The sequence below is a fragment of the Talpa occidentalis genome, unplaced genomic scaffold (genome assembly GCF_014898055.3).
Source record: "Talpa occidentalis isolate TD23 unplaced genomic scaffold, MPIMG_talOcc4v2.1 talOcc4.19, whole genome shotgun sequence".
Taxonomy (NCBI): Eukaryota; Metazoa; Chordata; class Mammalia; order Eulipotyphla; family Talpidae; genus Talpa; species Talpa occidentalis.
The window spans coordinates 3,117,500-3,139,486 of record NW_023601962.1 but is presented as its reverse complement, the minus strand read 5'-3'; positions in this window follow the sequence as shown (position 1 = coordinate 3,139,486).

The following is a 21,987-nucleotide window of genomic DNA, read 5'->3' as shown; positions in this document are numbered from 1 at the left end:
GAGGGCACCCCATGTAAGCCAGGGAAAAGTGGCGACCGCGGCCTCTTCCAAAACTGCAGGCAGACAGACCGGCGCGGAATGCCACGGGCAAGCCAGCACCACTCAAAGGGGAAGAGTCATCAACTGGACCAGCAGCGCTGATGAGACTGTGACTCCGCCCCTGGCCGGACCCTGACCCCGACTACCCGACTCTGCCTGCGCACAGGTGCACTTCCTAAGGCCGCCGGTAGAGGGCGCTGGTGAGGGAGTTTGGGTACCCTCTGCCCCCTCGGGGATAGGGGGACCTCTGCACCAATGGGGGTATGGAACTTTACTCCCCCATGGGGGAACAGGGATCTCTTCCCCTCCGGGAATCACAAATCTTCCTCCCGGGGCACAACTCTCCCTCCTCTCCCACTCAGAACCCCAGCGGCTGGCCCTGCGCCCGCAGATGCCCTAGGCGGAGGGCCGCGGTCCCCGTCAGGGAGGGCACCCCTTGTAAGCCAGTGACAAGCGGCGACCGCGGCCTATTCCAAGACTGCAGGATCGCAGGCCAGCGCGGAAAGCCCCGGGCAAGCCAGCACCACTCAAAGGGGAAGAGTCATCACCTGGTCCAGCAGTGCTGATGAGCCTCAGGCTCCGCCCCTGTCAGGAGCCTGACCCCGCCCACCCGACTCTGCCTGCGCACAGGTGAACTTCCTAGGGCCGCCGCTAGGGGGCGCTGGTGAGGAGGTTCGGGGACCCTCAGCCCCCTTGGGTCTAGGGGGAAATCTGCAACCTTGGGGGTATGGAACTTTCCTCCCCCATAGGGGAACGGGGCTCTCTTCCCCTCCGGGGAAGCCCAAATATTCCTCCCAGTGCACACCTGCACCCTCCTCTCCCATTCAGTGCCCCAGCGGTGGGCCCTGCGCCCGCAGATGCCCTAGACGGAGGGCCGGGGTCCCTGTCAGGGTAGGGCACACCCTGTAAGCCAGGGACAAGCGGCGACCAAAGCCACTTCCAAAACTGCAGGCAAACAGGCCAGCGAGGAAAGCCCCTGGCAAGCCGGCACCATTCAAAGGGGAATATTCCTCACCTGGCCCAGCATCTCTGATGAGCCTCAGGCTCCGCCCCTGGCCGGAGCCTCACCCCGCCCATCCGACTCTGCCTGCGCACAGGTGCACTTCCTAGGGCCGCCGCTAGTGCTCGCTGGTGAGGGGGTTCGGGGACCCTCAGAGCCCCTCGGGGCTAGGGGTACCTCTGCACCCATGGGGGTACGGTACTGTCCTCTCATATCGGGGAACGGGTCTCTCTTCTCCTCCGGTGAAGCCCAAATCATCCTCCCAGTACACACCTGCACCCTCCTCTCCCACTCAGAGCCCCAGCGGCTGGCCCTGCACCCGCAGATGCCCTAGGCGGAGGGCCGGGGTCCCTGTCAGGGGAGGGCACACCCTGTAAGCTAGGGACAAGCGGTGAACCCTGCCTCTTCCAAAAGTACAGGCAGACAGGCCGCGTGAAAAGCCCTGAGCAAGACAGCACTACTCAAAGTGGAAGGGTCCTCACCTGGCCCAGCAGCGCTGATGAGCCTCAGGCTCTGCTCCTGGCCGGAACCTGACCTCGCCCACCCGACTCTGCCTGTGCACAGGTGCACTTCCCAGGGCCGCCGCTAGGGGGCGCTGGTGACGGGCTTCTGGGACCCTCAGCACACTCGGGGTTAGGGGGACCCCTCAACCCATGGGGGTCGGCACTTTCCTCCACCATGGGGGAACGGGGCTCTCTTCCCCTCCTGGGAAGCCCAAATATTCCTCCCGGTGCACACCTGCACCCTCCTCTCCCATTCAGAGCCCCAGCGGCGGGCCCTGCGCCCGCAGACACCCTAGACGGAGGGCCGGAGTCCCTGTCAGAGGAGGGCACCCCCTGTAAGCCAGGGCCAAGCGGCAACCGTGGCCTCTTCAAAACTACAGGCAGACAGGCCAGCGCAGAAAGTTCCAGGCAAGGCAGCACCACTCAAAGTGAAAGAGTCCTCACCTCTCCCAGCAGCGCTGATGAGTCTGAGGCTCCGCCCCTGGCCGGAGTCTGACCCCGCCAACCAGAATCTGCCTGCACACAGGTGCACTTCCTAGGGCCGCCGCTAGGGTCTCTGGTGAGGGGGTTCGGGGAACTTCAGCCCCCTCGGGGCTAGGGGGACCTCTGCACCCATGGGGGTACGGAACTTTCCTCCCCATGGGGGAACGGGGCTCTCTTCCCCTCCAGGGAAACCCAAATATTCCTCCCGGTGCACACCTGCACCCTCCTCTCCCATTCAGAGCCCCAGCCGCGGGCCCTGCGCCCGCAGACGCCCTAGACGAAGGGCCGGGGTCCCTGTCAGGGGAGGGCACACCCTGTAAGCCAAGGACAAGAAGCGACCGCGGACTCTTCCAAAACTGCAGGCAGAGAGGCCGGCGGGGAAAGCCCCCGACAAGCCAGCACCACTCAAAGGCGAAGAGTCCTCACCTGGCCCACCAGCGCTGATGAGACTCAGGCTCTGCTCCTTGCTGGAGCCTGACACCAGCCACCCGACTCTGCCTGTGCATAGGTGCACTTCCATGTGCTGCCTCTAGGGGGCGCTGGTGAGGGGTTCTGGGACCCTCAGCCCCCTCGGGGCTAGAAGGACCTCTGCACCCATGGGGATACGGAACTTTCCTCCCCCATGGGGGAACGGGGCTCTCATCCCCTCCGGGGAAGACCAAATCTTCCTCCCGGGGCACACCTGCACCCTCCTCTCCCACTCAGAGCCCTAGCGGCGGGCCCTGCGCCTGCAGACGCCCTAGACGGAGGTCCGAGTTCCCTGTCAGGGGAGGGCACCCCGTTAAGCTTGGGACAAGCGGCGACCGCGGCCTCATCCAAAACTGCAGGCAGACAGGCCGGCGCGGAAAGCCCCGGGCAGGCCAGCACCACTCAAAGGGGAAGAGTCCTCAGCTGACCCAGCAGCACTGATGAGCCTGAGGCTCCGCCCCTGGCCAGATCCTGACCCCGGGCACCCAACTATGCCTGCACACAGCTGCACTTCCTAGGGCCGCCGCTAGGGGGCGCTGGTGACGGGGTTCGCGGACCCTCGCCCCCACGGGGCTGAGGTTACCTCTGCACCAATGGTGGTAAGGGACCGTCTTCCCTCATGGGAGAACGGGGCACCGTTCCCCCTCCAGGGAACTGCAAATCTAACTCCCGGGGCACATCTGCAACCTCCTCTCCCACTCAGAGCCCCAGCGGCGGGCCCTGCGCCCCCATACGCCCTAGACGGAGGTCCGGGGTCCCTGTCAGTGTAGGGCACCCCCTGTAAGCCAGGGACAAGCGGCGACGGCGAACTCTTCCAAAACTGCAGGCAGACATGCCAACCTGGAAAGCCACCGGCAAGCCAGCAACACTCAAAGGGGAAGAGTCCTCACCTGGCCCAGCAGTGCTGATGAGCCTGAGGCTCCGCCCCTGGCCGGAGCCTCTCCCCGCCCACCCGACTCTGCCTGCGCTCAGGTGCACTTCCTAGGGCCGCCGCTAGGGGGCGCTGGTGAGGGGGTTCCGGGACCCTCAGCCCCTCGGGCTATGGGGACCTCTGCACCCATGGGGGTATGGAACTTTCCTCCCTATGGGGGAAAGGGGTTCTCTTCCCCACCTGGGATGCCCAAATCATCCTCCCTGGACACACCTGCACCCTCCACTCCAACTAACAGCTGCAGGCCGGGCCCTGCGCCCGCAGACGACCTAGACAGAGGGCCGGAGTCCCTGTAAGGAGAGGGCAACCCCTGTAAGCCAGGGACAAGCGGCGACCGCGGCCTCTTCCAAAACTGCAGGCACACAGGCCGGCGTGGAGAGCCCCGGGCAAGCCAGCACCACTCAAAGGGGAAGAGTCCTCACCTGGCCCAGCAGCGCTGATGACCCTCAGGCTCCGCCCCTATCCGGAGCCTTAACCCGCGCACCCAATGCTGCATGCGCACAGGTGCCCTTCTTTGGCCGCCGCTAGTGGGCGCTGTTGAGGGGTTTTGGGACTCTCAGGCCCCTCGGGGCTGGGGGTACCTCTGCACCCATGGGGGTAAAGAACTTTCCTCCCCCATGGGGGAAAGGGGCTCTCTTCTCCTCCGCGAAACCTAAATCTTCCTCCTGGGGCACATCTGCACCCTCCTCACCCACTCAGAGCCCCAGTGGCGGGTCCTGCGCCCGCAGACGCCCTAGACGGAGGGCCAGGGTCCTGTCAGGGGAGGGCACCCCCTTAAGCCAGGGACAAGCGCCGACCGCGGCCTCTTCCAAAACTGCAGGCAGACAGGCCGGCATGGGAAGCCCTGGGAAAGCCAGCACCACTAAAAGGTGAAGAGTCCTCACCTGGCCCAGCAGCGCTGATGAGCCTCAGGCTCCCACCGTGGCCGGAGCCTGACCCCCCCACCCGACTCTGCCTGCGCACAGGTGCACTTCCTAGGGCCGCCGCTAGGGGCCGCTGGTGAGGGGGATCGGGGACCCTCAGCCCCCTCGGTGTTAGGGGGACCTCTGCACCCATGGGGGTATGGAACTTTCCTACCCCATGGGGGAACGGGGCTCCTTTACCCTCCGGGGAAGCCCAAATCTTCCTCCTGGGGCACACCTGCACCCTCCTCTCCCACTCAGAGCTCCAGCGCGGGCCCTGTGCCCGCAGATGCTCTAGACGGAGGGCCAGAGTCCCTGTCAGTGGAGGGCACCCCATGTAAGCGAGGGACAAGCGGTGAACCTGGTCTCTTCCAAAACTGCAGGCAGGCAGGTGGGCGCGAAAAGCCCTCTGCAAGACAGCACCACTCAAAGTGGAAGAGTCCTCACCTGGCCCTGCATCGCTGATGAGCCTCAGGCTCCTCTCCTGGCCAGAGCCTGACCTCGCCCACCCGACTCTGCCTGCGCAGAGGTGCACTTCCCAGGGCCGCCGCTAGGGGGCGCTGGTGACGGGGTTCTGGGTCCCTCAGCACACTCGGGGTTAGGGGGACCCCTGCACCCATGGGGGTCGAAACTTTCCTCCACCATGGGGGAACGGGGCTCTCTTCCCCTCTTGGGAAGCCCAAATATTCCTCCCGGTGCACACCTGCACCCTCCTCTCCCATTCAGAGCCCCAGCGGCGGGCCCTGTGCCCGCAGACGCCTAGACGGAGGGCCGGAGTCCCTGTCAGAGGAGGGCACCCCCTGTAAGCCAGGGCCAAGCGGCGACCGTGGCCTCTTCAAAACTGCAGGCAGACAGACCAGCACAGAAAGTTCCGGCAAGGCAGCACCACTCAAAGTGAAAGAGTCCTCACATCTCCCAGCAGCGCTGATGAGTCTGAGGCTCCGCCCCTGGCCGGAACCTGACCCCGCCAACCAGAATCTGCCTGCACACAGGTGCACTTCCTAGGGCCGCCGCTAGGGTCTCTGGTGAGGGGGTTCGGGGAACTTCAGCCCCCTCGGGGCTAGGGCGACCTCTGCACCCATGGGGGTACGGAACTTTCCTCCCCATGGGGGAACGGGGATCTCTTCCCCTCCGGGGACGCCCAAATCTTCCGCCCGGTGCACACCTGCACACTCCTCTCCCACTCAAAGCCCTAGCGTCGGGCCCTGCGCCTGCAGACGCCCTAGACGGAGGTCCGAGTTCCCTGTCAGTGGAGGGCACCCCGTTAAACTTGGGACAAGCGGCGACCGTGGCCTCATCCAAAACTGCAGGCAGACAGGCCGGCGCGGAAAGCCCCGGGCAGGCCAGCACCACTCAAAGGGGAAGCGTCCTCAGCTGACCCAGCAGCGCTGATGAGCCTGAGGCTCCGCCCCTGGCCAGAGCCTGACCCCGGGCACCCAACTATGCCTGCACACAGCTGCACTTCCTAGGGCCGCCGCTAGGGGGCGCTGGTGACGGTGTTCGCGGACCCTCGCCCCACGGGGCTGAGGTTACCTCTGCACCAATGGTGGTACGGGACCGTCTTCCCTCATGGGAGAACGGGGCTCCGTTCCCCCTCCAGGGAACGGCAAATCTACCTCCCGGGGCACATCTGCAACCTCCTCTCCCACTCAGAGCCCCAGCGGCGGGCCCTGCGCCCGCATACGCCCTAGACGGAGGTCCGGGGTCCTGGTCAGTGTAGGGCACCCCCTGTAAGCCAGGGACAAGCGGCGACGGCGAACTCTTCCAAAACTGCAGGCAGACATGCCAGCCCGGAAAGCCACCGGCAAGCCAGCAACACTCAGAGGGGAAGAGTCCTCACCTGGCCCAGCAGTGCTGATGAGCCTGAGGCTCCGCCCCTGGCCGGAGCCTCTCCCCGCCCATCCGACTCTGCCTGCGCTCAGGTGCACTTCCTAAGGCCGCCGCTAGGGGGCGCTGGTGAGGGGTGAGGGGACCCTCAGCCCCTCAGGCTATGGGGACCTCTGCACCCATGGGGGTATGGAACTTTCCTCCCTATGGGGGAAAGGGGTTTTCTTCCCCACCTGGGATGCCCAAATCGTCCTCCCTAGGCACACCTGCACCCTCCTCTCCAACTAACAGCTCCAGGCCAGGCCCTGCGCCCGCAGACGACCTAGACAGAGGGCCGGAGTCCCTGTAAGGAGAGGGCAACCCCTGTAAGCCAGGGACAAGCGGCGACCGCGGCCTCTTCCAAAACTGCAGGCACACAGGCCAGCGCGGAGAGCCCCGGGCAAGCCAGCACCACTCAAAGGGGAAGAGTCCTCACCTGGCCCAGCAGCGCTGATGACCCTCAGGCTCCGCCCCTATCCGGAGCCTTAACCCGCGCACCCAATGCTGCATGCGCACAGGTGCACTTCTTTGGCCACCGCTAGTGGGCGCTGTTGAGGGGGTTTCGGGACCCTCAGGCCCTCGGGGCTAGGGGTACCTCTGCACCCATGGGGGTAAAGAACTTTCCTCCCCCATGGGGGAAAGGGGCTCTCTTCCCCTCCGCGAAACCCAAATCTTCCTCCTGGAGCACATCTGCACCCTCCTCACCCACTCAGAGCCCCAGCGGCGGGCCCTGCGCCCGCAGACGCCCTAGACGGAGGGCCGGGGTCCTGTCAGGGGAGGGCACCCCCTTAAGCCAGGGACAAGCGCCGACCGCGGCCTCTTCCAAAACTGCAGGCAGACAGGCCAGCGTGGAAAGCCCGGGGAAAGCCAGCACCACTAAAAGGTGAAGAGTCCTCACCTGGCCCAGCAGCGCTGATGAGCCTCAGGCTCCCACCGTGGCCGGAGCCTGACCCCGCCCACCCGACTCTGCCTGCGCACAGGTGCACTTCCTAGGGCCGCCGCTAGGGGCCGCTGGTGAGGGGGATCGGGGACCCTCAGCCCCCTCGGTGTTAGGGGGACCTCTGCACCCATGGGGGTATGGAACTTTCCTACCCCATGGGGGAACGGGGCTCCTTTACCCTCCGGGGAAGCCCAAATCTTCCTCCCGGGGCACACCTGCACCCTCCTCTCCCACTCAGAGCTCCAGCGGCGGGCCCTGCGCCCGCAGATGCTCTAGAGGGAGGGCCGGAGTCCCTGTCAGTGGAGGACACCCCATGTAAGCTAGCGACAAGCGGTGAACCCGGTCTCTTCCAAAACTGCAGGCAGACAGGCGGGCGTGAAAAGCCCTCTGCAAGACAGCACCACTCAAAGTGGAAGAGTCCTTACCTGGCCCTGCATCCCTGATGAGCCTCAGGCTCCTCTCCTGGCCAGAGCCTGACCTCGCCCACCCGACTCTGCCTGCGCAGAGGTGCACTTCCTAGGGTCGCAGCTAGGGGGCGCAGGTGACAGGTTTCTGGGACCCTCAGCACACTCGGCGTTAGGGGGACCACTGCACCCATGGGGGTCGGAACTTTCCTACCCCATGGGGGAACGGGGCTCTCTTCCCCTCCAGAGAAGCCTAAATCTTCCTCCCGGTGCACACCTGCACACTCCTCTCCCACTCAGAACTCCAGAGGCGGGCCCTGCGCCCGCAGACGCCCTAGACGCAGGGCCGGAGTCCCTGTCAGAGGAGTGCATCCCTTGTAAGCCAGGGACAAGCGGCGACCGTGGCCTCTTCAAAACTGCAGACAGAGAGGCCGGTGAGGAAAGTTCCGGACAAGGCAGCACCACTCAAAGGGGAAGAGTCCTCACCTCTCCCAGCAGCGCTGATGAGCCTCAGGCTCCGCCCATGGCCGGAGCCTGACCCCGCCCACCCAAATCTGCCTGCGCATAGGTTCACTTCCCAGGGCCGCCGCTAGGGGGCGCTGGTGAGGGGGTCGGGGATTCAGCCCCCTCGGGGCTAGGGTGTCCTAGCCCCAGCGGAGGGCCCCAGCGGAGGGCCCTGCGCCTGCAGACGCCCTAGAGGGAGGTCCGAGATGCCTGTCAGGCATGGGCATCCCGTTAAGCCAGGGACAAGCGGCGACCGCGGCCTCATCCAAAACTGCAGGCAGACAGGCCGGCTCAGAAAGCCCCGGGGGGCCTCCCCGGTGGCGCAGCGGTTGAGCGCTGGGTTGCGAAGCTGCCCGCGGCCTCTGCGGCGCCGGTTCGATCCCCGGCTGCTCCCCGGCCACCGGAGGAGGGTCCCACATGGCGCGCAGACCTCTCCTGCCGCCCGCTGCTCCCCTCAGCAGTGTACTTCGGTCCTTCTGCCTGCTCTGCTCCCTGCTCTGGCTCTGGTGAATTCTCTCACCCTCCCGCGCTTCTGACTGTACCCAGTGCATGTATAAACAAACAAACAAAGAAAGAAAGAAAGAAAGAAAGAAAACATGCCTCTATAAAAAAAAAAAAAAAAAAGAAAGCCCCGGGCAGGCCAGCACCACTCAAAGTGGAAGAGTCCTCAGCTGACCCAGCAGCACTGATGAGCCTGAGGCTCCGCCCCTGGCCAGAGCCTGACCCCGTGCACCAGACTATGCCTGCGCACCGGTGCACTTCCTAGGGAAGCCGCTAGGGGGCGCTGGTTAGGGGGTTTTTGTACTCTTGCTCCCACTAGGCTGGGGTTACCTCTGCACCAATGGGGGTACGGGACCGTTTTCCCTCATGGGAGAACGGGGCCCACTTCCCCCTCCGGGGAACGGCAAATCTTCCTCCCCTGGCAGACATGCAACCTCCTATCCAACTCCGAGCCCCAGCGGCGGGCCCTGCGCCCTCAGACGCCTTAGACGGAGTGCCGGGGTCCCTGTCATCGGTGGGCATCCCCTGTAAGCCAGGGACAAGCGGCGACCGCGGCCTCTTCCAAAACTACAGGCAGACAGGCCGGCGCGGAGAGCCCCGGGCAAGCCAGCATCACTCAAAGGGGAACGTTCCTCACCTGGCACAGCAGCGCTAATGAGCCTGAGGCTCCGCCCCGGCTGGAGCCTGTCCCCGCCCACCCGAATCTGCCTGGGCACAGGTGCACTTCTTAAGGCCGCTGCTAGGGGGCGCTGGTGAGGGGGTTCTGGGACCCTCGCCCCCCCGGGGCTGTGGTTACCTCTGCACCCATGGGGTTACGGGACCAACTTTCCCCATGGGGGAACGGGGCCCTCTTCCCCCTCCGGGGAACGGCAAATCTTCCTCCTGGGGCACACCTGCACCCTCCTCTCCCACTTAGAGCCCCAGTGGCGGGCCCTGCGCCCACAGACACCGTAGATGGAGATCCGAGGTCCCTGTCAGGGGAGGGCACCCCCTGTAAGCCAGGCACAAGCGGCAAACGCGGCCTCTTCCAAAACTGCAGGCACGCAGGCCTGCGCAGAAAGCCCCGGGCACGCCAGCACCACTCAAAGGGGAAGAGTCTTCACCTGGCCCAGAAGCAATGATGAGCCCCAGCTCCGCCCCAGGCCGGACCCTGACCCCGCCCACCCGACTCTGCTTGCTCACAGGTGCACTTCCTAGGGACGCCGCTAGGGGGCGCTGGTGAGGAGGTTCGGGGACCCTTAGCCCCCTCGGGGCTAGGGGGGCCTCGGCACCCATGGGGTTACAGAACTTTCCTCCCCCATGTGGGAACGGGACCCTGTTCCCCCTCCGGGGAAAGGCAAATAATCCTCCCGGGGCACACCTGCACCCTCCTCTCCCACTCAGAGCCCCAGCGGCGATCCCTGCGCCCACAGAAGCCCTAGACGGAGGGCCGGGGTCCCTGTCAGTGGAGGACAACCCCTGTGAGCCAGGCACAAGCGGCGACCGCGGCCTCTTCCAAAACTGCAGGCACACAGGCCGGCGCGGTATGCCCCGCGCAAGCCAGCACCACTCAAAGGGGAAGAGTCCTCACCTGGCCCAGCAGCTCTGATGAGCCTGAAGCTCCGCCCCTGGCCGGAGCCTGACCCCGCCCACCTGACTCTGCCTGCGCACATGTGCACTTCCTAGGGCCGCCGCTAGGGGGCGCTGGTGAGGGGGTTCGGTGACCCTCGCCCCCACGGGGCTGGGACCTACTCTTCACCCATGAGTGTATGGGACCGACTTCCCCCATGGGGGAAAGGTGCCCTCTTCCCCCTACCAGGAACTGCAAATCTCCTCCTGGGCACACCTGCACCCTCCTCTCCCACTCAGAGCCCCAGCGGTGGGCCCTGAAACCCCTCAACAGCGCCCCCTACCGGCTGACCTGAGAAATGCACATTGGCTAATGTGTATTTGCATGTGCGGAATCAGGCTCTGGCCGGGGGCGGAGCCTGGGGTTCTTCAGAGCTACTGGGCCAGGTGAAGACTCATCCCTTTCGAGAGGTGCTGGTTGACCGGACCTTTCCGCGTCGGCCTGTCTATCTGCAGTTTTGGAAGAGGCCGTGGTTGCTGCTTGTCTTTGGCTTACAGGAGGTGCCCTCCCAGACAGTGACCCCGCCCCTCCATCTTTGGCGTCTCGGGCGCACGGCCTGCCCCTGGGGGTGTGAGTGTGGAGGAGGGTGCAGGTGTCCCCCTGGGGGAAGTGGGACCATTTCCAAAAAGGCATGAGGTTCCTGGACACTGTAGGGGGCCTAGGACACCTTACTACCGTGGGTGCAGATGTCCCCCAACCCACGTGGGGGCTGAGGGTCCCTGAACCCCTCACCAGCGCCCCCTAACGGCGGCCCTGAGAAGTGAACCTTTGCTCATGCAGAGTCGGTGGGCAGGGTTATGCGCCAGCCGGGGCAGAGCCTGGTGCTCATCAGCGCAGCTGGGCCAGGTGAGGACTCCTCCCATTTGAGTGGTGCTGGGTTGCCTAGGGCTTTCCGCGCCGGCCTGTCTGCCTGCAGTTTTTGAGGAGGCCGCGGTCGCCGCACTCTGTGGCTTTCAAGGGGTGCCCTCCGTGACGATGACCCCGACCCTTCGTCTATAGCGTCTTCGGGCGCACGGCCTGCCCCTGGGGATGTGAGTGCAAGAGGAGGGTGCATGTGTGCCCCGGGGGGGAGGTTTACCATTTCCCAAAGGGGAAGTAAGCCCCGTTCTCCCATGGGTGAAGAGGGTCCCGTTTCCCCAGGGATAGAAGTCCCCCTACCCCCGAGGGGGCTGAGGGTCCCCGATCCCCCTCTCCAGCGCCCCCTAGCGGCGGCCCTGAGAACTGCACCATTGCGCATGCAGAGTCCGGTGCAGGGGGTAGGCTCCGGCCGGGGCGGAGCATGAGGCTCATCAGCGCTGGCGGGCCAGGTGAGGACTCTTCCACTTTGAGTGGTCCTACGTTGCCCGGGGCTTTCCCCGCCGTAGATTTATCGTTCCCCCAAGGGGCATTGGGCCCCGTTCCCCCAAGTGGGAAGAGGGTCCCGTTTCCCCATGGGGTAGATGTCCCCCTACCCCCGTGAGTGTGAATGTCCCCTATCACCCCCTCCCCAGCGCCCCCTAGAGCTGTCTTTCCCCTGCGCAGGCAGATTCTGGTGGACGGGGTCAGGCTCCGGCCGGGGGCGGAGCCTGGGGCTCATCAGCTCTGCTGAGCCAGGTGAGGACTCTTCCCTTTTGAGTGGTGATGGGTTGCCAGGGGCTTTCCGCACCGACCTGTCTGCCTGCAGCTTTGGAGGAGGCCGCGGTTCCCGCCTGTCCGTGGCATACAGGGGGTGCCCTTACTCTGGTGACCCCGCCCCTCCGTCTATGGCGTCTTCGGACTCAGGACCAGCCCCTTGGTGTGTGAGTGCAGAGGAGGGTGCAGGTGTACCCCGGGGAGATTTGGGCCCCGTTCCCAAATCGGTCTTGAGGTCATTGTTCCCTGTAGGTGGCCTAGGACCCCATACCCCCGTGGGTGCAGAGGTGCCCCTATCACGTGGGGACTGAGGGTCCCCGAAACCCCTCACCAGCGCCCCCAAGCGGCGGCCCGGTGAAGTGCACCTTTGCTCATGCAGAGTCGGGTGGGTGGGGTAAGGCTCCGGCCGGGGGCGGAGCCTGAGGCTCATCAGTGCTGCTGGTCCAGGTGAGGACTCTTCCCCTTTGAGTGTTCCTAGGTTGCCCGGGGCTTTCCCCGCCGGCCGGTCTGCCTCCTGCTTTGGAGGAGGCCGTGGTCGCCGCTTATCTGTGGCTTATAAAGGATGCCCTCCCTGACCTTGACCCCGCCCCTCCGGCTTACGTGTCTTCGGGCATACCTCCTGCCCCTGGGGGTGTGAGTGCGGGAGGAGTGTGCAGGTGTGCCCCGGGGGGGAAGATTTACCGTTACCCCAAGGGGGCAGTGGGCCCCGTTCCCCCATGGGGGAAGAGAGTCCTGTTTCCCCATGGGGTCAGGTCCCCCTACCCCCGTGGGGGCTGAGTGTCCCCGCACCCCCTAACGTGCGCCCCCTAGCGGCGGCCTGGTGAAGTGCACCTTTGCTCATGCAGAGTCGGTTGGGTGGGATCATGCTTTGGCTGGGGGCGGAGCCTGGGGCTCATCAGATCTGCCGGGCCAGGTAAGGACTCTTCCCCTTTGAGTAATGCTGGGTAGCCCGGGCTTTCCGCGCCGGCCTGTCTACCTGCAGTTTGGCAAGAGGCCGCGGTCGCCGCCTGTCTGTGGCTGACAGGGGTTGCCCTCCCTGACCTTCACACCGCCCTATCGGCTAGAGTGTCTTCGGGCACACTTCCTGCCCCTCGGGGTGTGAGTGCGAGAGGAGGGTGCAGGTCTGCCCTGGGGGGAAGATTTACCGTTCCCCCCAATGGGGCAGTGTGCCTCGTTCCCCCAAGGGGGAAGAGGGTCCCTTTTCCCCATGGGGTAGAGGTCCCCCTACCTCCATGAAGGTGAATGTCCCATATCCCGCCCCCCCTCACCAGCGCCCTCTAGAGCTGTCTCTGTGTAGTGAACCCTGCGCAGGCAGAGTCTGGTGGATGGGGTCAGGCTCCGGCCGGGGGCGGAGCCTGGGGCTCATCAGCGCTGCTGAGCCAGGTGAGGACTCTTCCTCTTTGAGTGGTGATGGGTTGCCAGGGGCGTCCGCACCGACCTGTCTGCCTGCAGCTTTGGAGGAGGCCGTGGTCGCCACCTATCCTTGGCTTACAAGGGATGCCCTCCCTGACCTTGACCCCGCCCATCCGGCTTTCGTGTTTTCGGGCACACGTCCTGCCCCTGGGGGTGTGAGTGCAAGAGGATTGTGCAGGTGTGATCCGGGGGGGAAGATTTACTGTTCCCCCAAGGGGGCAATGGGCCCCGATACCCCATGGGGGAAGAGATTCCCGTTTCCCCATGGGGTCAGGTCCCCTTACCCCCGTGGGGGCTGAGGGTCCCCGAATCCCCTCACCAGCGCCCCCTAGCGTTGGCCATGAGAACTGCACCTTTGTGCAAGCAGAGTCCGGTGGGCGGGGTAGACTCCGGCGGGGGGCAGAGCCTGAGGCTCATCAGAGCTGCCGGGCCAGGTGAGGACTCTTCCCCTTTGAGTGGTGCTGGGTTGCCAGGGGTTTTCCGCGCAGGCCTGTCTGCCTGCAGTTTTTGAAGAGGCCGAGGTCGCCACCTCTCCGTGGCTTACAAGGGGTGACCTCCCTGACGATGACCCCGCACCTCTGTCTATAGCGTCTTCGGGCGCACGGCCTGCCCCTGGGGGTGTGAGTGCAAGAGGAGGGTGCATGTGTGCCCCGGGGGGAATGTTTCCGTTTCCCAAATGGGAAGTATGCCCCGTTCCCCATGAGAGAAGAGGGTCCCGTTTCCCCAGGGATAGAAGTCCCCCAACACCCGATGGGGCTGAGGGTCCCCTAACCCCTTCACCAGCGCCCCCTAGCGGTGGCCCTGAGAACAGCACCGTTGCGCATGCAGAGTCTGGTGGGCAGGGTAGGCTCCGGCCGAGGGTGGTGCCTGAGGCTCATCAGTGCTGCTCGCCAGGTGAGGACTCTTCCCCTTTGATTGGTGCTGGGTTGCCAGTGGCTCTCTTCGCCGGCCTGTCTACATGCAGTTTTGGAGTTGGCCGCGTTTGCAGCCTGTCCGTGGCTTACAGGGCGTGCCCTCCTCAACAGTGATACCTCCGCTCCGTCTAGGTTGTCTTCGGGTGCAAGCCTGCCCCTGGGGGTGTGAGTGCGGAGGAGGGTGCAGGTGTCCCCCGGGGGGATGGGGTCACCATTCCAAATCGGGCTTGAGGTCATTGGACCCTGTAGGGGCCTAAGAACCTGTACCCCCGTGGGTGCAGAGGTGCCCCTACCCCCGTTGGGTCTGATGATCCCCGAACCCACTTACCAGAGCCCCCTAGCGGCAGCCCTGAGACTGCACCTTTGCGCATGCAGAGTCCAGCCGAAGACGGAGTCTGAGACTCATCAGTGCTGCGGCCAGGTGCGGACTCTTCCACTTTGATTGGTGCTGGGTTGCCAGTGGCTCTCTTCGCTGGCCTGTCTACCTGCAGCTATGGAGGAGGCAGCGGTACCCACCTGTCCGTGGCTTTCAGGGGATGCCCTCCCAGACCTTGACTCCGCCTCTCCGGGTTGGGTGTCGTCGGGCACACATCCTGCCCCTGGGGGTGTGAGTGCGAGAGGTGGGTGCAGGTCTGCCCTGGGGGGAAGATTTAAAGTTCCCACATTGGGGAAGTGGGCCCCGTTCCCCCAATGGGGAAGAGGATCCCTTTTCCCCATGGGGTAGAGGTCCCCCTACCCCCGTGAGGGTAGGGTCCCCTCACCCCCCTCAGCAGCGCCCCCTAGCGGCGGCCCTGAGTACTGCACCTTTGCCCATGCAGAGTCCGGTGGGCGGGGTAGGCTCCGGCCGGGGGCGGACCCTGAGGCTCATCAGCTCTGCTGAGCCAGGTGAGGAATCTTCCCCTTTGAGTGGAGCTGGATTGCCAGGGGCTTTCCGCGCAGTCCTGTCTGCCTACAGTTTTTGACGAGGCCGCGGTCGCCTCCCGTCTGTGGCTGACAGTGCTTGCCCTCCCTGAGCTAGACCCCGCCCCATCGGCTAGGGTGTCTTCGGGCACACGTCCTGCCCCTGGGGGTGTGAGTGCGAGAGGAGGGTGCAGGTCTGCCCAGGGGGGAAGAATTTCCAATCCCCCAAGGTGGAAATGGGCCCCGTTCCCCCATGGAGGAAGAAGGTCCCGTTTCCCCGTGGGGTAGAGGTCCCCCTACCCCCGTGGGGGCTGAGGGTCCTCGAACCCCCTCTCCAGGGCCTCGTAGCGGCGGCTCTGAGAACTGCACCTTTGCGCATGCAGAGTCTCGTGGGCGGGGTAGGCTCCGGCCTACATGAGCAAAGATGCACTTCACCGGGCCGCCGCTTGGGGGCGCTGGTGACAGGGTTCGGGACCCTCAGTTCCCACGCATTAGGGGGACCTCTGCACTCACTGGGGTACGGGGTCCTACGCCCCCTACAGAGAACAATGACCTCAACCCCGATTTGGGAATGGGGCCCACATCTCCCCGGGGTACACCTGCACCCTCCTCCGCACTCACAACCCAAGGGGCTGGTCGTGAGTCCGAAGACGCCATAGACGGAGGGGCGGGGTCATCAGAGGGAGGGCACCCCTTGTAAGCCACGGACAGGCGGGGACAGCGGCCTCCTCCAAAGCTTCAGGCAGACAGGTCGGTGGGGAAAGCCCCTGGCAACCCATCACCACTCAAAGGGGAAGTGTCCTCACCTGGCTCAGCAGAGCTGATGAGCCCCAGGCTCCGCCCCCGGCCGGAGCCTGACCCTGTCCACCAGACTCTGCCTGAGCAGGGTGCACTTCACAGAGCCGCCTCTAAGGGGTGCTGGTGAGGGGTGATAGGGACATTCACTCTCACGGGTGTAAGAGGACATCTACCCCATGGGGAAACTGGACCCTCTTCCCCCTTGGGAGAACGGGGCCCACTGCCCCTTCGGGGAACGGTAAATCTTCCCCCCGGAGCAGACCTGCACCCTCCTCTCGCACTCACACCCCCAGAGGCAGGACGTGTAGCCTCAGACAAGCGGCAAACCGCAGCCTCTTCCCAAACAGCAGACAGGCCGGCACGCGAATCCCAGGCAACCCACCATCACTCAACAGGAAAAGGCCACAACTGGCCTGGAAGCGCTGATGAGCCCCAGGCTCCGCCCCCAGGGGAGCCTCACCCTACCCACCCTAATGCGCATGCGCAAAGGTGCATTTCTCAGCACTGCCGGTAGGGGGCGCTGGTGGGAGGGGTTCGGGGGCCCTCTTCCCCCTTGGGGGTCCAGGAACCTCTACCCCCATGGGGAAATGGGGATCTATACCCCCATGGGGAATGGGGACCCCTATCCCCTTGGGGGAATGGGGTTCTCTTCCCCCTTGGGGGAAAGGGTCCCTCTCGCCCCGTGGCAAACGGGACCCTCTTGCCCCTTGGGGACACCTGTACCCTCAGCTCTCACACCCATGGGGGCAGGCTATGGGACCCCATACACCCTTGGCGAAGGGGCAGGTTCATTCTCAGGGAGGGCACCCCCTATTGACTCAGACAAGAGGGGAACTGCTTCCTCTTCCCAAACAGCAGACAGGCCAGCACACGAAGCACCGGGCAACCCAGCATACTCAAGCGCTGATGAGCCCCAGGCTCTGCCCCAGTGGGGAGCCTGACCCCGCCCACCCGACTGGGAATGCACAAATGTGCATTTCTCAGCACTGCCTTTATGGGGCTCTAGTGGGGGTATTAGGAACCTCTACCATGATGGGGGAACGTGGACCTATATCCCCTAGGGAGAACGGGCCCTTTTCCCACTTCGGGGAAGAGGACCCTCTTGCCCTTTGGAGATTCCTGCACCCTCCCATCTCACTCAAACCCACGGGGCCAACCTGTGCACCCCAGGACGCCCTAGGCATGAGGGGCGGAGTCACTGTCAGGGAGGGCAACCCCTTTAGCCACAGACAAGCGCCGAATCTCGGCTTCATCCCAAAAAGCAGACAGGGTGGCGCATGAAGCCACAGGCAACTGAGCACCACTCAAGGGGAGAAGGCCACACCTGGCCTGGCAGCGCTGATGAGCCCTAGGCTCCGCCCCCGGGGGGGAGCATGACACCACCCACCCGACTGCGCATGTGCAAATGTGCATTTCTCAGCACTGCCTGTAGGGGTCGCTGGTGGGAGTTGTTCGGGGGCCCTCTTCCCCCTTGGGGGCCCGGGAACCTCTACAACCATGGGGGAACAGGGAACTATACCCCTTTGGGGAACGGGGCCTTCTTCCCCCTTGGAGACACCTGCGCCCTCAGCTCTCACTCACACCCTCAGGGGCAGGCTGTGCGACCCGGAGACACCCTAGACAGAGGTGCGGGGTCACTGACAGGGAGGGAAACCCCTGTAGCCACAGACAAACGGAGAACCGCGGCGTCTTCCCAATCAGCAGACAGGCCGGCGCGCGAAGCCCTGGGCAACCCACCATCACTCAAGGGGAAAAGGCCACACCTGGCCTGGCAGCTCTGATGAGGCCCAGGCACCGCCCCTGGGGGGAGACTGTCCCCACCCACCGACTGCATATGTGCAAATGTGCATTTCTCAGAGCTGCCGTTAGGGGGCGTTCGTTTTGGGGGGAGTCAGTGGCCCTAAGCCCCCTTGGGGGCCTGGGTCCCGAAATCCCCTTGGGGGTACAGGGACCTGTACTCCCTTTAGGGAATGGGGCCCTCTTCCCCCTTGGAGACACCTGCCCCCTCAGCTCTCACTCACACCCTCAGGGCAGGATGTGTGACCTGGAGATGCCCTAGGCAGAGAGGCAGTGTCACTGTCAGGGAGGAAACCTCCTGTAGCCACAGACAAGCAGGGAACCGCGGCCTCTTCCCAAACAGCAGACAGGCCGGCGCGAGAAGCCCTGGGCAACCCAGCATCACTGAAGGGGAAAAGGCCTCACGTGGCCCTGCAGCACTGAGGAGGCCCAAGTTCCACCCCCTAGGGGTGTCGTTCCCCACCCACTTGACTGTGCATGCACAAAGGTGCATTTCTCAGATCCGCCGGTAGGGGGAGCTCTTGGTAGGTGTTGGGGGCCCTCTGACCCCCTTGGGGGTCCGGGGACCTCTATCCCCTTGGGGGAACGGGGAACTCTTCACACTTGCGGACACCTGCACCCTCCGCTCTAACTCACACCCCTGTGGGCAGGCTGTGCACCCCGAAGACACCCTTAGGTTGAGGGGCGGGGTCACTGGGAATTCCGTTATATGCAGTGACTTTTATGATTCCGCATTGGGAATTGTGTTTATTTCACTCAGTTTCCAGTGCAGAAGAACATAGGAGTTGCTCTTTTCACTCCACTTTGAACTCTGTGTGTTACTGCAGTTTCCTTTGAGATTCAGCATCACTGGCAGTAGTGCAGGTCTTAGGGAGTTATAGCGCCTACGTTTTTTCCTATCTCCAGTGACTTTTCAGAGTCCCAATTGGGAACTTTGAGAATTTTACTCAGATTGCAGATTACAATCACATTTTGTATCACTTGCCATTCAACTCTGAACTGTGAGTCTGAGCGCTGTTTCCATGTTGACTCACCATTACTGGCCATAGTGGCGTTTTGCAGGCAGGTACAGCACTTGGGATTTCCCTCACATCCAGTGACATTCAAAAGTCCCCATTGGGAACTGTCTTTATTTCACTCAGTTTCCAGGGCGGAATCACTAGGTGTTGCTCTTTTCACTCCACTTTGAACTCTGCTAGATAGTGCAGTTTCCATGGTGATTCAGCATTATCGCCATTAGTGCTGTTTTGCAGGCAGTTAGAGCACCTGAGATTTTCGTCCTCGCCAGTAACTTTTAAAGTCCGTTTTGTACACATATGTAGTGGGAGACTTCAACACACCACTATCAACAATGCATAGATCAACAAGACAAAAAATAAGTAAAGATACTAAAGCTCTAAATAAGGACCTAGAGAGCTTGGGCTTAACAGACATCTATAGAACACTAAACCCAAAGAATCTGAGTACACATTTTTCTCAAGCTCACATGGATCATTCTCCAGGATTGATCACATACTGGGACACAGCAGATTCACTAAGATTGAAATCATACCATCATCTTTTCTGACCATGAAGGCATCAAACTAGAAATAAACCATAAAAAGAAGGCAAGGTACTCTCCTACCTCATGGAGATTGAAAACCACACTACTGGAAGACCACTAGACTAACGAGGAGATCAAAGAAGAAATTAAAAAATTCTTTGAATTGAATGACAAGGAGGACACCAATTTCCTAAATGTATGGAATGCAGCAAAAGCAGTAATAAGAGGAAAATATATAGCAATAGAGGCTCACATCAAGAAACAAGAAATAACTCAAAGAAAAAATCTAATCTCGAAGCTCAAAGATCTGGAAAAAGAACAACAACAACAAAAAACCCAAAACCAGTAGAAGAAAAGAAATAATAAAAAACAAAGCAGAAATAAATGAAATCAAAACTAAAAAAAAAACCAATCCAAAAATCAATGAAACCAAGAGCTGGTTCTTCAAAAAAAATAAATAAAATAGACAAACCCCTAGCCAGGCTCACAAAGGAAAAAAGGGAGAAAGCACAAATAAACAGGATCACAAATGAAAGAGGAGAAATCACAACGGACACAGCAGAAATCAAAAGAATAATCAGTAATATGGAATAATCAGTTATATGGAAACAAGTTCAACAATCTAGAGGAGATGGACAAATTTCTACAACTCTTCAATCACCCAAAGCTAGATAAAGAAGAAATAGATTATAGCAGCACTGTTTACAATAGCTAAGCTTTGGAAACAACCCAAATGCCCAAAAATAGATGACTGGATCAAGAAGATGTGGTACATATATACCATGGAATATTACTCAGCATTCAAAAAAGATAAACACATGCAATTTGCAGCAACATGGATGGCACTGGAAGGGATCATGCTCAGCGAAATAAGCCAAAAAGAAAAAGAAAAATACCGGATGGTCTCACTCATAGCAGGAATCTAGAAAACTTAAATAAGGGACCAGGAAAATGAATATAAGAAAGTGAAAATCAAAATCAACAAAAAACTATGAACCAGAGACACTTTTTGGGGGGTGGGGGTCGGGAGGGGAAGGATTGGGGTCAGAATGGGGCATTTGCAATTGTATGGGGGAATATAAAAATAAAATTTAATATTAAAAAAAAGAAGAAATAGAACACCTAAACAGACCAATTACTAGCAGCGAAATTGAAATGGTAATCAAAAACCTCCCCAAAAACAAAATTCCAGGACCTGATGGATTTATAAATGAATTCTCCCAAACATTTAGAGATGAATTAGTGCCTATCCTTCACAAACTCTTCCAAAAAATTGAGAAAGAAGGGATAATACCAAACAAGTTCCATGAAGTCAACATTACACTAATACCAAAACCAAACAAAGACAACACACAAAAAAAGAAAACTACAGGCCAATCTCGCTTATGAACACTGATGCAAAAATCCTCAATAAAATTTTAGTTATCAGAATCCAACAATGTATCCATAAGATAATTCACCACGACCAAATAAGATCCATTCCAGGGACACAAGGATGGTTCAACATCCGAAAATCAATCAACATTATCCAACACATCAACAAAAAGAAATATAAAAACCATATGATAATATCAATAGATGCTGAGAAAGCTTTCGACAAAGTGCAACACCCATTCATGAAAAAAACCCTTGAAATTCTTGGGATACAAGAAACATACTTCAACATCATAAAGGCCAAATATGACAAGCCAACAGCCAGTCTCATTCTCAATGGTGAAAAGCTGAAAGCATTTCCATTAAGATCTGGGACAAGACAAGGATGTCCACTCTCACCACTGCTTTTCAATATAATACTGGAAGTCCTGGCCAGAGCAATAAGACAAGAGAAAGACATACAAGGAACTCAAATAGGAAAAGAAGTCAAACTATCACTATTTGCAGATGATATAATGATATACATAGAGAACCCCAAAAACTCTACAGAAAAACTAATTCAACTCATCAATCAGTTCAGTAAAGTTGCAGGATACAAAATCAACACGCAAAAGTCAGTAGCCTTCCTATACACAAACAATAAATCTAAAGAAAAAGAAATAAAAAAAATCCCTTTTATTATCGAAACAAAAAAAAATCAAATACTTGGGATAAATCTAACAAAAGAGGTAAAGACCTATACAAAGAAAACTTTACACACTGTTGAAGGAAATAGAAGACACAAAGAAATGGAAAGACATCCCATGTTCCTGGATTGGAAGAATAAACATTATTAAAATGGCCATCCTACCAAAAGCAATATACAGATTCAATGCTATTCCAATACAAATTTCAATGTCATTATTCAAAGAAATAGAACAATTATTGATGAAATTCATATGGAATCACCAAAAACCCCGAATAGCCAAATCTTTCCTGAAAAAAAAAAAAAAAAGGAATAGAGGCATCACACTCCCAGACTTCAAACTATACTACAAAGTCATAATCATCAAAACTGCATGATATTGGAACAAGAACGGACACACAGACCAAAGGAATCAAACAGAAAATCCAGAAATAAACCCACAGATTTATGGTCAACTAATCTTTGACAAAGGAGCAAAGAATATGCATTGGAGCAAAGAAAGTTTGTTCAATGCTGGGAACAAACTGGGTCGCTACATGCAAAAGAATGAAGCTTGACTACTACCTCACACCATACACAAAAACCAACTCAAAATGTATTATAGAACTAGACATAAGACCAGAAATCATAAAATACATAGTTGGAAATATAGGCCAAACACTACGTGATATGCACATCAAAGACATCTTTACAGACATCACCCAAAGCAGTGATAGTGAAGGCAAAGATCAACAGCTGGAACTGCATCATATTATAGAGCTTCTGCACAGCAAAAGAGACAATAACAAAAACAAAGAGAAAC